This window comes from Haemorhous mexicanus, chromosome 21 (assembly GCF_027477595.1).
Source record: "Haemorhous mexicanus isolate bHaeMex1 chromosome 21, bHaeMex1.pri, whole genome shotgun sequence".
Lineage (NCBI taxonomy): Eukaryota > Metazoa > Chordata > Aves > Passeriformes > Fringillidae > Haemorhous > Haemorhous mexicanus.
Genome location: NC_082361.1, coordinates 6,883,377 through 6,896,661, shown reverse-complemented (window position 1 = coordinate 6,896,661; position 13,285 = coordinate 6,883,377). Strand labels below are relative to the sequence as shown.

Below are 13,285 nucleotides of genomic sequence, written 5' to 3'. Positions count from 1 at the left end.
TGAGGAAAAAAAGTGCAGCCACGGATAAAATCTCTGTCTACAAACTGAACAAAGTAATGAGAAACACTGCAGGAGGATCTGCTGGTGGGAAGGACCTATCAGCCTCCTTTGCTCTTCTATTTAATGCAGGCAGCTTTTTCATTATTTGCTATTTACTGCAAATGTTGAAGTTGGGAAAAAGATTAATATGAAACAGCAGCCTTGATTCAGCATTCTTAAAAGAACAATGCACATGTCTCTATGTGTGTGTGCAATTGCAAACTTCATTTTATATACTGTGTATGTAAAATACTCATTTCTGTGTGCAAGGGAGGCAAACAGATACAATTAGCATGTTCTTCCCTTATCTATTCCAGCAAAAGGCCAGCTCTGCCAGTGATCTTAGGCCATGAGGAGAGATTAATTCAGGCCAGATTTCTGAAGAAGGAGACATTTTATTGGGGTGGAGGGGAGAGAGAGGCAAACCAGCACTGCTTTTGCCCAGCAGTAGAAATATAAAGAGTCAGCACAGCTGACTACTAGTCTTTGGGGAATTATATTTCCTGAGGACAGGGGTTGCTGAATCCTTCAAACAAATCCAGATTTTCCCTCATGCCAAACTTGGATCCAAGTTCCCTGGGTAGTTCCCATCAGCTGTGTGAGCTGAGGCTCAGAGCTGCAGCACTGAAGGGATTCAGCTCCTGTGCATGGAAACACACATTTAAAAAGCTCTTCTGCAAAGCTCCCAGCCTAAGTGACCTGCTCAAGGTCATATATAACATGTCAGTGACAGCACCATGATTGAACTATCTCACTACAGCTCTGCTTTATTCACACAGTGCTGCTGCATCCCAAAGCAGCCACTGCTGCCTTCCTCTCCTTATCTCATCCTCCTTAGAGACACATCTGTCCTGTGCTCCGTAAACCATAATATACCTGTAGTCTTTTACTCACTATCTGTCACTGGGCAGTTTTATTACAGATCCCTGAATTATCCAGCCTAGACTACAATCTACTTATTCCTGTCAGCCGGTCTCGCTTCCGACCCTCACCTCACCTTTCAGCCTTGGCAGTGTTCTAAGGCTTTCAGGTGCTTGAAATGCAGGGACAATTCTGATTCTCAGGGGAAATCCAGCAGAATTGCACCTAGGCCAGCCTGCTGGTCTCCCTCTCTTTCCTAAATGCAGATGGTTGGAAATCAGGAGCTTGCACTGGTTTCTGCAGTCTCATTTGAACCAATCCTTGAAGAATACTAACAGCTGCCATTTTAGACCTCTGATCCCCATTCTTGCTATCCGTAAAATTTTATTCCCCTCCTTTCTCTGCTCGTTTCACCAGAAATCAATCTTCCAATAATGCAAGTAAGTTGCAGTCCTACCTTACAGCCATTTTTTTTTTTTTTTTGCATGAATGCATTTTTCTGGTGAATTTTGCAGAACAAAAACTCCCTCATCCATCCTTCCCAGCCCAGGCCATGAGCACAGTAATCATCACACTTCCACAACACCTCACCAGCAGATTTGCACCTGCCACTCACATCTGTCTCTCTTTTTTACCATCCAGGAAACAAAGGACTCATTCCTCCCGATGTGGCAATTTGTCTGAGTATTCACACCTGCCCCAGCAGTGAACTTTGTGTTCCCAGCACCAGCTCCCCGCTCCCTCCTCCCAGTCACACACCTGTCAGAACTTTATCCCATCTATTGATGTGTTTTCCTCACAGCTGCCCATCCTTCCCACCTTTCTGAAGGGAGCACTGCTTTATCACCTGGCCATGGCAGAGCATCTCTGTTCACCCAGAGGTGCTCATGGCCAGTGCAGGAGTGGCCCTCAGCGAGTGTCACCTGCTGAAGCTGAACCTCCCTGTCTGTACTCAACAGCCTTGTTTCTCTTCACCCAACTTCTGTGTCCAGCAAAAGGAACAGAATGGCTGTTGGGGAGGAGAAAGGCACATTCCTCCTCCCTGCCAGCAGCACGGTGATGCTGGATGACCCTGGGCAGGAGGCAGGACTGTGCCCAGCACAAGGCAGGCAGGGGGAGTCACCCTGGGACCCTCAGGAGGATGGGACTGTGGGGAAAATGTGGGGGAGAGGACATGGCTCCATAGCTGATCTCTGTCCACCCTGTCACTCCTACCAAGCTGCTTTGGTTAAGTCTCAGGATTTCATGCACCCACTTGTCTCTGTCACAGCCTCCCTGGGTCAGCTTGGGCAGATTTTTAAGGTGACATCTTAAAACCACCTTGGAGGCTGATTTTCCAAATGCTCCCCATATCCCATGGCAGTATTTAGGGTCCTGTTTTCTATAATGTTCTGCTACCTTTTGCCACCAACTACTTTCAAAATCTGTCAAGGCAAGATTGCAAACTGAAATGCTTCTACTGACAGGATTTGAATTGTTCTCCAAGCCTTGTGCTGCATTTCCTCTGGTACTGAGCAGAGGTGACAGCATTCCCTGTTTCTTCTCCTCCTCCTCTGTCCAGGCAGCAGGCCCTTGGGCACAGGGAGCCTGTATCCCTACAGAACCTGGTGCTGAGACACTCCAGGCTCATCCCAGCTCTGTGCCATCCTGCAGATGCTGGTGCTGATAGAGGACACTGAGCTGTGCAGCTCAGGGTCACTGCTGCTGCCTGGAACCACCCGTTTCATGTCCCACTTCAAGATCTATTCTAATCACTGAAATTACTTCTGTGGGAGTTGACACAGAAGAAGAGATTGCTGGATTGATATTCTGTCTGGCATTGATGAAAACCTTTTTATAATACCTTAATCCAGCACCCACAGAAGCAATTTGCTAATCTCTTGCTGACTTAGCTTCCAGCGGGATCGACCATAGGCAGTCACATTACCTGGCCAACCATATGATGTTCTTTTTATGCAGAGAGAAAACGTCCTTCCTGACCCCAGAAGATGGTCATCCTTTGCTTTGAAGCCTGAGACCTGATTACCATTGTCCCAGATTGCAGGGCTGCAAATGCTATTAATTGCTACAAAGTTATGTAGCCTTTTACACTTCAAATCCATCCGGACTTTCATCTCAGCCACATCCTGCAGCAGGGAATTGTGTGCCTTCACTATACACTGAAGAAAGGACTATTTCCTTTTAATTTGCTTTAAAAGTTGTGCCCTTTAATTTTGATGTGTCTTCTTGTTCTTCTATCATCAAAGTGTTAAAATACTTCTGATCACGTTTCATTTTAACCTTCATGTACCTTTGTACTGGAACCCGAATGTCCCTCCTCACTCCCAGCTTTCCCAGACTAGATGAACTATAATTTCCAGCCTTCCCTTATTTAACTTGTTAATATTTGTAAAGCAATTTAAAATGTATTAATATGGTTCAATTATAATATCACTTCTATTTTCCATCCTTCCTTTTAATGTCTCAAGTGTCCATCTAATTTGCCATCAATCTCCATTGATTCTCCCTCTGATGATATGTTAGTCTTTATAATATCCCGGGGAATATTTCTTCTGCCTTCCTGACCAGCATTTTGGAACAAAGAAGCTGCATACTGATGAACCATAAACATGATTCACTCTGCACTCGGTGTGTGTATGGATTTGCTGTTGTTGCTTAGGCTTTGGTCTTGGAAATCAGTTTCATTATGTCCATGGGGCTGTAACTAAAAATTTGTCTGTGTGATTCCAACTGCAGGATCAGTCTCTTTGTGGTTCTGATTGCTCTGGGTCAGTGACAATTGAGCCCAGGTGTGAAATAAAGTCTGTGCTTGATAAACTTTGAGCAATATCTGAGCACTCAGTGACACATCCTGCAGCAGCAGGGCCTTTGAGACAAGAGGGGTGATTTTGACATGTATCCAGTCCCAAAGAGGAGAGAAAATTGAGATATGGTTATTCACCCCTTCTCTTTCCCATAGAAAGCTGGGAGACACCCAAGGAAATTACGAGGTACTAGATCTAAACACCCCCCCCCCCAAAAAATACTTCCATAGATGACTTGTGACTTACTCCATTACTGCAAAGTGTTATGAAAACACAAAGCATGAAAGGAATCAATAAAGAAATAGTCACACACAGGATATTCCATCTGGCATTGCAGATGACAGTCCTCAGACAACCACTGACTTTGCAAGTCCCCATACAGCTGAAAGGTTATCCCAGGAGTGACAGCACTCATCCGTGTCTTTCTGATCCCTTTAGTGTCCTACTGTTGTGGTTAGAACACTTCTTATTTTTTTCCAGTCTTAACAAGGCCCAAGCCAGCTTCATCAGCAAAAGAGATCCCTCCTCCATCCCTCATCCTCCAGCAAATTCCCTAAGCAACACTTCCAGCTCCAGTCAGTCTTTTCACCTTAACTCTTCCTCCAAAAAGCAAAAAGGATTGCTGCACATGTATCTCTAATTGCACAAAAAGACTAGTTTAGTTTTATCTAAATATTTCTAAACTCAAATTTCTGCTCTTTGGTTACTTTAGGTAAATATTGCAGGAAAATCCTAATTGGTCTCTTTTCCCTGGTTGACCAGATTTATCTATTCACCGGCCTAAAACATGGTCCATCATTTTCAAATACTTTACAGTTCTCTTTTAGGAGAGTGGAAATGGCAGATAAACACATTATCAGCATTCTCCAGCATAAAACAGCAAAGCCTGGAGTTGTTTTGCAGAACCACTCCGAATTTGGACGACATGACAATAAGCAATTCTAGAAATAGCTGCTCGTCTTAAGGCTATGTTATAGGGATCCTTGTTGCTGCTTTCTTCTCTCTGTTCACAATTTTAGCACAAACAGTGTGCTTTGTTAGTTCTTCCCTTTGACTTTCTCAGTATTTCTTAGGCATTCTTTGGTCTCAGCTTGTACCTCCTAAGCTCTCGCTGCTCCCTCAAAACACGCCTTTGATTTTGACTGCAAGCCTCGCTCAGCACAGAGCAGGGTGGGAAATGGCTGGAATAACATTCCTGTTCCAGGCAGGAAGGTGGCCTGAGCCAGGAGGGACCCAGAGCCACATATGTACCCCAGCATATGTCTGAGGGCTCTGCTTACCCGCTCACCATCTGTACCTGCCTGAAGAGCAGCCACGCGCCAAGAGCAGCCCGGCTGCTCCAGCACCCGCGTCCTGCCTTGCTGGTGTCTGCTCCACTGATCCCAGAAGTCCAGCTAAGGACTCACACCTGCTCATCCTGCTCCTCCTGCCTGCTCTGAATCCCCAGCCTCCTCCCTGGGGTCACAGCTCGTTTCTGTCAATTCTTCCCTGGTTAGTTTGAGCTGCTTTGTGCTTTTCCACAAATTCCTTTTATTTATTTTTTCTGCTCCCGCAGCCTCACCTGGAATGTGCTGCCTGCAGGAGGTGATGGTTTTACAGCTCACCCTCCCTGTCTTCCACCCTGCTTAGCAAGTCAGCATCTACAGCTGTGAGGATAAATTACCACAGGGGTCTCCAGTGCTAGCAATGTATCTGACAGCCACACACACAGCTAGGGCAGGGTAAAGAAATGGCTAAATGGGATCGGTGGGGCCAACTCAGGACTTCTGGCCAAAACTGCATCCAAGACCGTGATGGACACAGTGGAGTCCAGAGCACAGGCCAGGTTCTAAATCACACCCTAAATCAAAGCCTAAGAAAGGGATCCTCACTCACCACAGAGCCAGTTAACAGCCCTGGCTTCGACAGGCTGCAGTGATTTACAGCAAGAGGCTGCGAGCTTTTCACAGGAGCTTGCTGTACAACATATTCCAGCTGTAATATGCAAAGATATTAAAATTCAGGCTGTAAGAAGACCTGTCATAAGGCTTCAGGATGTATCTTCTCTAAATACCAGGGTAAAGGATGTACTTCCTATCAGGACAGCAATGAGACAGGTCCCAGGCATGAAAAGACTACAGGATCCAGAGCTACTCTATTGGAAATTGGGAGTATGGAGAATGGATGGGAGGGAGAGCTTCCTCTACTCCTATATTCTCTTTTGATATCCAGCAAAAAGTCCTGGAGCAAATTGTTGGGGTTTTGTTGGTTTTCTGGAGCTTCTCTTATGTGTGAAAACCTTTCATAGTCTGGTTTGCAAGCTTGGTATGTCAGCTGTGAGCTGACTTTGCTGTAATTCATGACTGTCTGCGAGGGAGGATGTCTCTGTGATGGGAATACTCCACCAAATAGTGCCCACTGCTAACACACACACACAGGGAATTGTTCTGGGGCTGCAAAGCTGTACTGGTGCTTCTGGCACATCAGTTTCTACCTCTGCCCAGCATTTCCATCAGTGAACAGCAGCATGTGTCTGGCAAAGCAATTCACTCCATCCTCCTCTGCAGGTGACCCTCTCTAGATTATTCACTCCTCTATGACTTACTGTTATTCCTATTGCCACTGGAAGAGGTGATCCATCAGCAGTGCAACTGGTTGTTTTTCTGGAATGGGAGCCAGGAATCACATGTGAGAGTTCAAGCACTGGGGAATGCTATATCAACACCCAGAAACATGCCACCATCACGGGTGCCATCGTGGGTCCCACTCAGCCACAGCAGCAGCTCTGTGCAGAGCTGAGCTCTGCCAGCTGCGCCGTGCAGGCAACAATAAAATGGATGTAGAACACATGACTTCAGAAGAACAAATAGCAAAAACAAATAAGCATCTTTCTCCTGTGAAGCTGCTTGCAGGTCCTGCCTCAAGGCTGCAGGAAAACAACTTCCCAAGCAGGGGGCTGTAAATGTGTTAAACTCCCCAGCCCAGGCTCAGGGGAATCCTGGGCCTGACTCTTGTTTTCTTTCCAAAATGACATGTTCACATACCCAGTTTATGCCACCTCCACTTGGGAGGTGATCCAGCATTCCTGAAATAAACTTAAGTCCCTCAATAGCCTTCAGCTCACTCTAAATCAGCTGTTCCTCTGATTTCTGCTCTTTCTTCCATTCCTCCCTCCCACTAGTCAAGAATTTTCCTTCCCTGGCACTGCATAGCTTAGCTCATCAAGCCAGCAACAGCTGTCCCGTGCCTAGTCCAAACCCTGGGAATGTCACCTCATTTGTCTGGTCCATCTCTGCCCATCCTCTCTCCAGAAAAAGTACCTGGTAGATATATCCCCTTTGTTTCCTCAGGTCTCTCTCCTTGATAACATTTCCCTCTTCCACACCACCTGCAGCCCCAAGCCCGCTGCAGCACTGGCCAGATGTGCTCCAGGCCCAGCACATCAGTTGGATGTGGCCATGCAGAGGCACATCAGGCAGAGGAAAACCTTCCCTGGCATCCAAGAACGTTCTGGAGTACACACATTACCAGGAGGAGATATTTCTTTTGCCCTGACTCAGCTCAGCATCATTCCCTACCTCGGCATCCTGCTCTGGCAGCCATCTTCCAGGGGAGAGGGAGAACAGCAGGACCAGTCCCCAGCCCATGGATCTGTTTAGAGACCAGATCTGTGTGTGGATATTCTTCCTTTCTGAAAAGCTGCTCTATGTGGCCTGGAAGGAAATGGGCCAAGGTCTTTACAGTTGTTAAAAATCTCATGATACTTTTGCAAGCAGGATGGTGTAAATCAAACAACTGGGCACAAGCTTCCTCGGTCTGGGTAATTTATATTCTGCCTCACTAAGTTCATCTCTGCACTTCCAATGCATGAAGTGATTTTTCACTTCCCCTGTAGTATTTGCTGGCACGGAAAAGCTGCTGGGCTCTGTCCCAGAAGTAGCTGCATTTCATCACCGGGTGAACGATCCCTGCTCGCACCGGGCCGGCTCCCCGCAGGCTGCGCTCGCCCCGCGGCTCTGGAGCGGGAGGAGCGGCCCGCACCCGTCCAGCCGCACCTGGGCTCCAGGAGCAGAGCCCCGCCGGCACCGAGCGCCCACCCCCGGCCCCTCCGCCTCATCCGCGGCTGGGCATGGGGGCGGGGGATGCGGGCGAGGATGGGGCAGGGATTCGGGCAGAGATGCGGGAAGGAATGCGGGAAGGAATCTGGGTAGGGCTGAAGGCAGGGATGCAGGCAAGGATGCAGGCAGGGATGCGGGAAGGGATGCAGGCACGGATGCGGACAAGGATGACTATATGCCCGGCAGGGATTGGAGCAGGGGTGCGGGCAGGGGATGCTGCCGGGGAATGAGGGCAGGGTTGATGCGGGCAGGGATGGACGGTGATGCGGGCACGGACGGTGATGCGGGCACGGACGGTGATACGGGCAGGGATGGACGGTGATGCGGGCAGGGATGGACGGTGAAGCGGGCACGGACGGTGATACGGGCAGGGATGGACGGTGATACGGGCAGGGATGGACGGTGATGCGGGCAGGGGTGGACGGTGATGCGGGCAGGGGTGGACGGTGATGCGGGCACGGACGGTGATACGGGCAGGGATGGACGGTGATGCGGGCAGGGATGGACGGTGATGCGGGCAGGGGTGGACGGTGATACGGGCAGGGGTGGACGGTGATACGGGCAGGGGTGCGGGCGAGCCCCGCTCCGCTCCGCGCTGCTCCGCGCCCGGCGCTGCGTGGAGCCACAGCGCCCCCTCCTGGGGCCCGGCGGCACCGCCCGCCCGCCGCGCTGGCGCAGCCGGGCTGAGCTGGGCTGAGACGGGCTGAGCCAAGCTGAACGGGGATGAACGGGGCTGAGCCGGGCTGAACGGGGCTGAGAGGGGCTGAGGCGGGCTGAACGGGGCTGAGCCGGGCTGAGCAGGGCTGAACGGGGCTGAGCCGAGCTGAACGGGGCTGAGAGGGGCTGAGCCGGGCTGAACGGGGCTGAGCCGGGCTGAGCCGGGCTGAGCAGGGCTGAGCCGGGCTGAACGGGGCTGAGCTGGGCTGAACGGGGCTGAGAGGGACTGAGCAGGACTGAGCCGAACTGAGCCGGGCTGAGCAGAGCCAAGCTGGGCTGAGCGGGGCCACGCAGCACTGAGCAGGGCTTGGGGTGCGTTCCTTTTTTGGGGGGATCCCTCCCTGATTTCCCACCTCCCAACGCTGTGACTTGCAGTGCTCTGGCGTTCTTCACCCTCATTTATGTTCTTCAGAGATTTTTTCCAGTCCCTCCCGATCAATTTTTTCCTGCTTTCTCAACATCTCTGCATCAGCTGTAAATACCAAGTCCTGGATAAAGTCTAGAAATCGCCATTCATTCCTGGGAGCTGGCTGCAGATCCCTGGTTCTGGAGTCAGTTCCTGCCATGCTCTCCCAAGCAATGCACCTGGAGAACGTGGTGGGGCTCCTGCCTCCACAAAGATGGGAGGATTTGGCTTTGAACTATTTCTGTCACACGGACAACAATGACTATTGTCTGCTGGCAAACCCATTCCCACGGAGTGTTTAGCATACGCCTTACACGTACTTCCAGTGTAGTAAACAGTGGTGGTTAGGAGGGAAGAGAGAAAAATCCCATGCCATTTCTTTTGGGACACATTTTACCTAAAACTAGCCAATTCACCATATGTTCCTCCTCTCCAAAGTTTTAACACAGACTTTAGTCAGCTTCATTATATTCCTGCTTTTGGAGGCTTGTCTCCTCACTAGGCCCTATGGAAAGAGGGGAAGAGGAGGAAGGTCAGAGGGGGATGTTAAGCACCTCTAACACCAGTGACATCATCTCCCCTGTGTCCACTGTCATTTCTGATCAAGGGGCATGCAAAGGGAGTATGTGTCCCCTGAGGATGGGAGGGTTTTTCTCTGAAGCAGGCTGAGACCGAAGTGGAGCCTTGCATTGTGCCATCGATGTGTGTGTGGTTCTGCTCACACACACTCACACACATTTAAAAGCTATGTAACTCCAACAGAGCTCTTCCCATACTCCCAGACTCCAGCTCTTGATCAGAGAAGGCATGATGAGTATGGAAATGCCACCGCTCCCCCAGCCATTTCCCTGCTTCCCTGTCTGCTGCTCGTCTGCCTTTCCAGTAGTGAAATCATTCCCGAGTCCTGGGAATCTGCAAAGAGCCATAAAACAAACGTAGACACACCAAATGTAGAGGGTTTTCTGCTGAGTTGCAAAGGGCTTTGGAGTCAGACAAACCCCAAATCAATGCTTGGAGCCAACTACAAGAGAAGAAAGCTACGCTGGAGGAATATACAACCTACTGTGAGCCCTGCAAAGACGACAGCATGTGTGTGCTCATGTGAACTTCTGAAGGTTTGATTTACATAATAAGAATATCAGTGCAGCTATTTCTGCCCGTTCAGTGTGTGTGCATCCCACCTGTGTGGCTGAGCGTGAGGCAGCTGCGGGGCCGCAGAGCTTGGAGAGGGGTTTGCAGAGCGATCCAGAGGGGCTGTGTCTGAGCCTGGGGTGGGCTGGGAGCTCCACAGCATGTGCTGGCTGTGCTTGGCTTGTACATGCTCCAGGGAGACCACGGTGGCTTGTCTGGGGTGTGTGGGAGGGAGAGAGTCCAGGGCTGTCTGTCTGCTACTCGCAAGCAGAGCAGATCGATATTTTTCCTTTATAGGGAATTTTTTTTAAAAAGCCTTTCATGTTCCTTACACCAAAGCCACATCTCCTCTTCACTCACTCCCTCCTCCTCTCACTGTCTTCCCAAATACTTCTCTACAACTCCTGGGAAAGCAGATTTACTGCCATGAACACATTATTATTATGCAGCCAGATGAGCAGCCAGAGTAAAGCATGAAGGACCCTTCTGTCCTGCCTAGTGCAGATGTCAATCACACGGCTAAATTCAAACACCAATTCTGGCAGCATTTCATCTGCTGCTGGGTTCCCTCCATGAAGAGAAGACTGCATCCAAGAAGTGACACCTCCTCCCCTTCCCCACTCTCAGGTACCAGCACGGAGGAACTCTCCAAAGCCAAAACACACACACCTATAACCCCCCTCCTCTCTCCAGATGGTCTCTGGGGCTTTAGACCCAGCCTGAGCTGGACCCCGGGGATGATGCAATGGCATGGAGATGCCCTCCGTCCCGCCATTCCACAAGGACTGGAAAAAGGCAAAGTTACGCTCCACACCAGCCTCGCAAGCAACACCGAAAGGAGAAATGAATGTGGGGAAAACCCATCTCCAGCACCGTGGGGTGCAGCTCCCCGCCATCCCTACCCTCCCCCGGCTCTGCCGCTGTCTCCCATCCCCGCTGGAAGTAGAGGCAATCAGCCCAGTGTGGGATTCGAGGCGACAGACTTTCCTTTTCCTCCGCGATTTGCTTGTCACTTGCGAAAGCGGAGCGGCGGATTAAGTGGAGATGACACCATCTCCTTGGGGACGGTCCCCCCCTGCTCCGGGATGTATCGATACTCCGGGAATACAGATGGATCCTGGCTGCCTCCCACCCCCACCGCCACCCCGCCTCGCCGCCAGCCCAGCCGCGCCGGGGCTGAACCCCGATCGCCGGCCATGCTCCGGGGGGCTGCCCCAGTAAAAACCAGCGCTCCCATCCTTCCCAGGGCGCCAATCTCGGCCCCTCGCTCAGCACCACGCTCGCAGAGCGGCTAAGGGAGCCGCGGGACTTGGCCATCCATCCCTCCCTGGTCAGCCAGGGCGGGGGGGCGGGCAGGGGGTGCGGAGGGGCCGCGGGCTCGTTACACAACGCGCGGCAGGACGGGGGAGCCGGCCCCGGGCACGGGCAGCGCCGCAGCCGCAGCGCAGCAGCGCTCGCCTTACCTGATGCTAATGTCCCTCTGTGGCGGAGATCGGCTCGCCCGTGGGTTTTATTCGGCTCGGTAGGAACTTGTGGGAGAGCTTCTCTGTCCAGCTCGCATACTGGGTGCGGGGCTGATATTGCAGGCGTGAAAATCCTGGGGCTCTAGCAGTCCTTTTCATGCTCAGACAGAAAATCCCCTTCCTTGATCCAGATCGCGGGCATTAAGGGCAGAGGCAAGGAAAAAAAAATCCGCTTCTCCCCTTCTTCCTTTTCCTTTTTCTTGCTTTTTTTTTCCCCCTTCCTGTGGCCCCCCTCTCTTCTGCTGCTCAGTTCGTAGCCATCGGGGGAAAGAGCAGAGGCAGCAGGGAGAATGGAGAGGGGGTTAGAAATAAAAATGAAAAGAGCTCCAGGAGGGAAGCGAGAGGCTGGGCTTGCCACCGGGGGAGGGGCTTGGAGCGGGCTAGAGAGGATGAATGGGGAAGAGGAAAGCAAGGCGGAGCCCCAGCTTGGCCATTTTATTCTAAGAAGTGTTTTGTACATAATTAGAGAAGGGGAGGGGCCGGGGGCAAAAAGGAGGGACTTAAGCTCCGGCCAGACGGAGCCCGGGCCGTGGGAAGGGAGGGTGAGACCGGGAAGGGCCGCGGGATGGGGCTGCGGGAGGGGTCGAAACTTGTCCCCCGAGGGGGGATCCGAGGGGGTTTGGGGAGGAGGCTGCAGCGGGGCCGGTTGCCATTCCAGGAAGACCCCATCTATTTAATTTTTTTATATTCTTTTTTCCTACCCCCACGCCTTCAGTTTTCTCCTCCCGGACCCAGAGAGCTCCCGGCTGGTGGGAGAGCAGGATGGGAGAGCAGGATGAGCAGGATGCTCCCGGCCTCGCTCCGGGGATCCCGGCTCTCCTTAGCGAGCGGGGCCGGGGCCGAGCCGCTCCCCAGCCCCGCCGGGCGGGCGCGGTTCAGCACCGCGGACAGCGCCGGCCGTGCCGGGAGAGCGGGGCCGGGCCGGGCCGAGCTGAGCTGAGCCGGGCCGAGCTGAGCCGGGCCGAGCTGAGCCGGGCCGAGCTGAACCGGGCCGAGCTGAACCGGGCTGCGCTGAGCCGGGATGAGCTGAACCGGGCCGGGCCGGGCCGGGCTGAGCTGAGCCGGGATTGGTTGAGCCGGAATAGGCTGAACCGGGCTGCGCTGAACCGGGCTGCGCTGAGCCGGGCTGCACTGAGCCGGCATGAGCTGAACCGGGCTGAGCCGGGCCGGGCCGAGCTGAGCCGGAATGAGCCGAGCTGAGCCGGGATGAGCCGGGATGAGCCGAGCCGAGCTGAGCCGGGATGAGCTGAGCCTGGCTGAGCTGAGCCGAGCTGAGCCAGGCTGAATTGAGATGACCAGAACTGGGCCAAACTAACTCTGGATGCAGCTGGCTGCACTCCAGGCCCGGCTGTGCCCCCCAGGTGAAAGTCCCTCCGCTGGGTTTGGGGATGGCTCGGGATGAGGAATGGAGATGGGGCTGATTCAAGGGCATGACCCACCCAGATAAACAGACCAGCAAAGGCAGCCCAGTGTAGGGGCAGAGCTTTACAACGCTGTGATGTGAGGCTTCCAGACAGAGACCCCGAGGTTTCCAGACACTGCCCCTAGGCACTGGTGGGGCTGGGCTGGGCTGGGCTGAGCGATGCTGACAGTGGGGAAAAAACCACCCACCTCATGCAGGGTATGTGGGCCAAGGAGGGCAATGGGAGATGCCCTCCTTCCTGCAAGGACAAGCCCCTCTCTGGCCTGCAAGGACAATCTCTCCTT

General features: G+C 52.4%; 1 protein-coding gene across 1 annotated transcript in view; it reads right to left on the bottom strand.

The window, feature by feature from the left end:
- The window catches only part of BRINP1 (BMP/retinoic acid inducible neural specific 1), a 90,827-nt gene extending 78,906 nt beyond the window's left edge, over window positions 1–11,921 (bottom strand). The window contains exon 1 of the mRNA XM_059865220.1: window positions 11,519–11,921. The gene's annotated coding sequence lies outside the window, so the exon portion shown is untranslated. The remainder of the gene's footprint in view (window positions 1–11,518) is intronic.
- Between the last annotated feature and the right edge of the window lie 1,364 nt (window positions 11,922–13,285).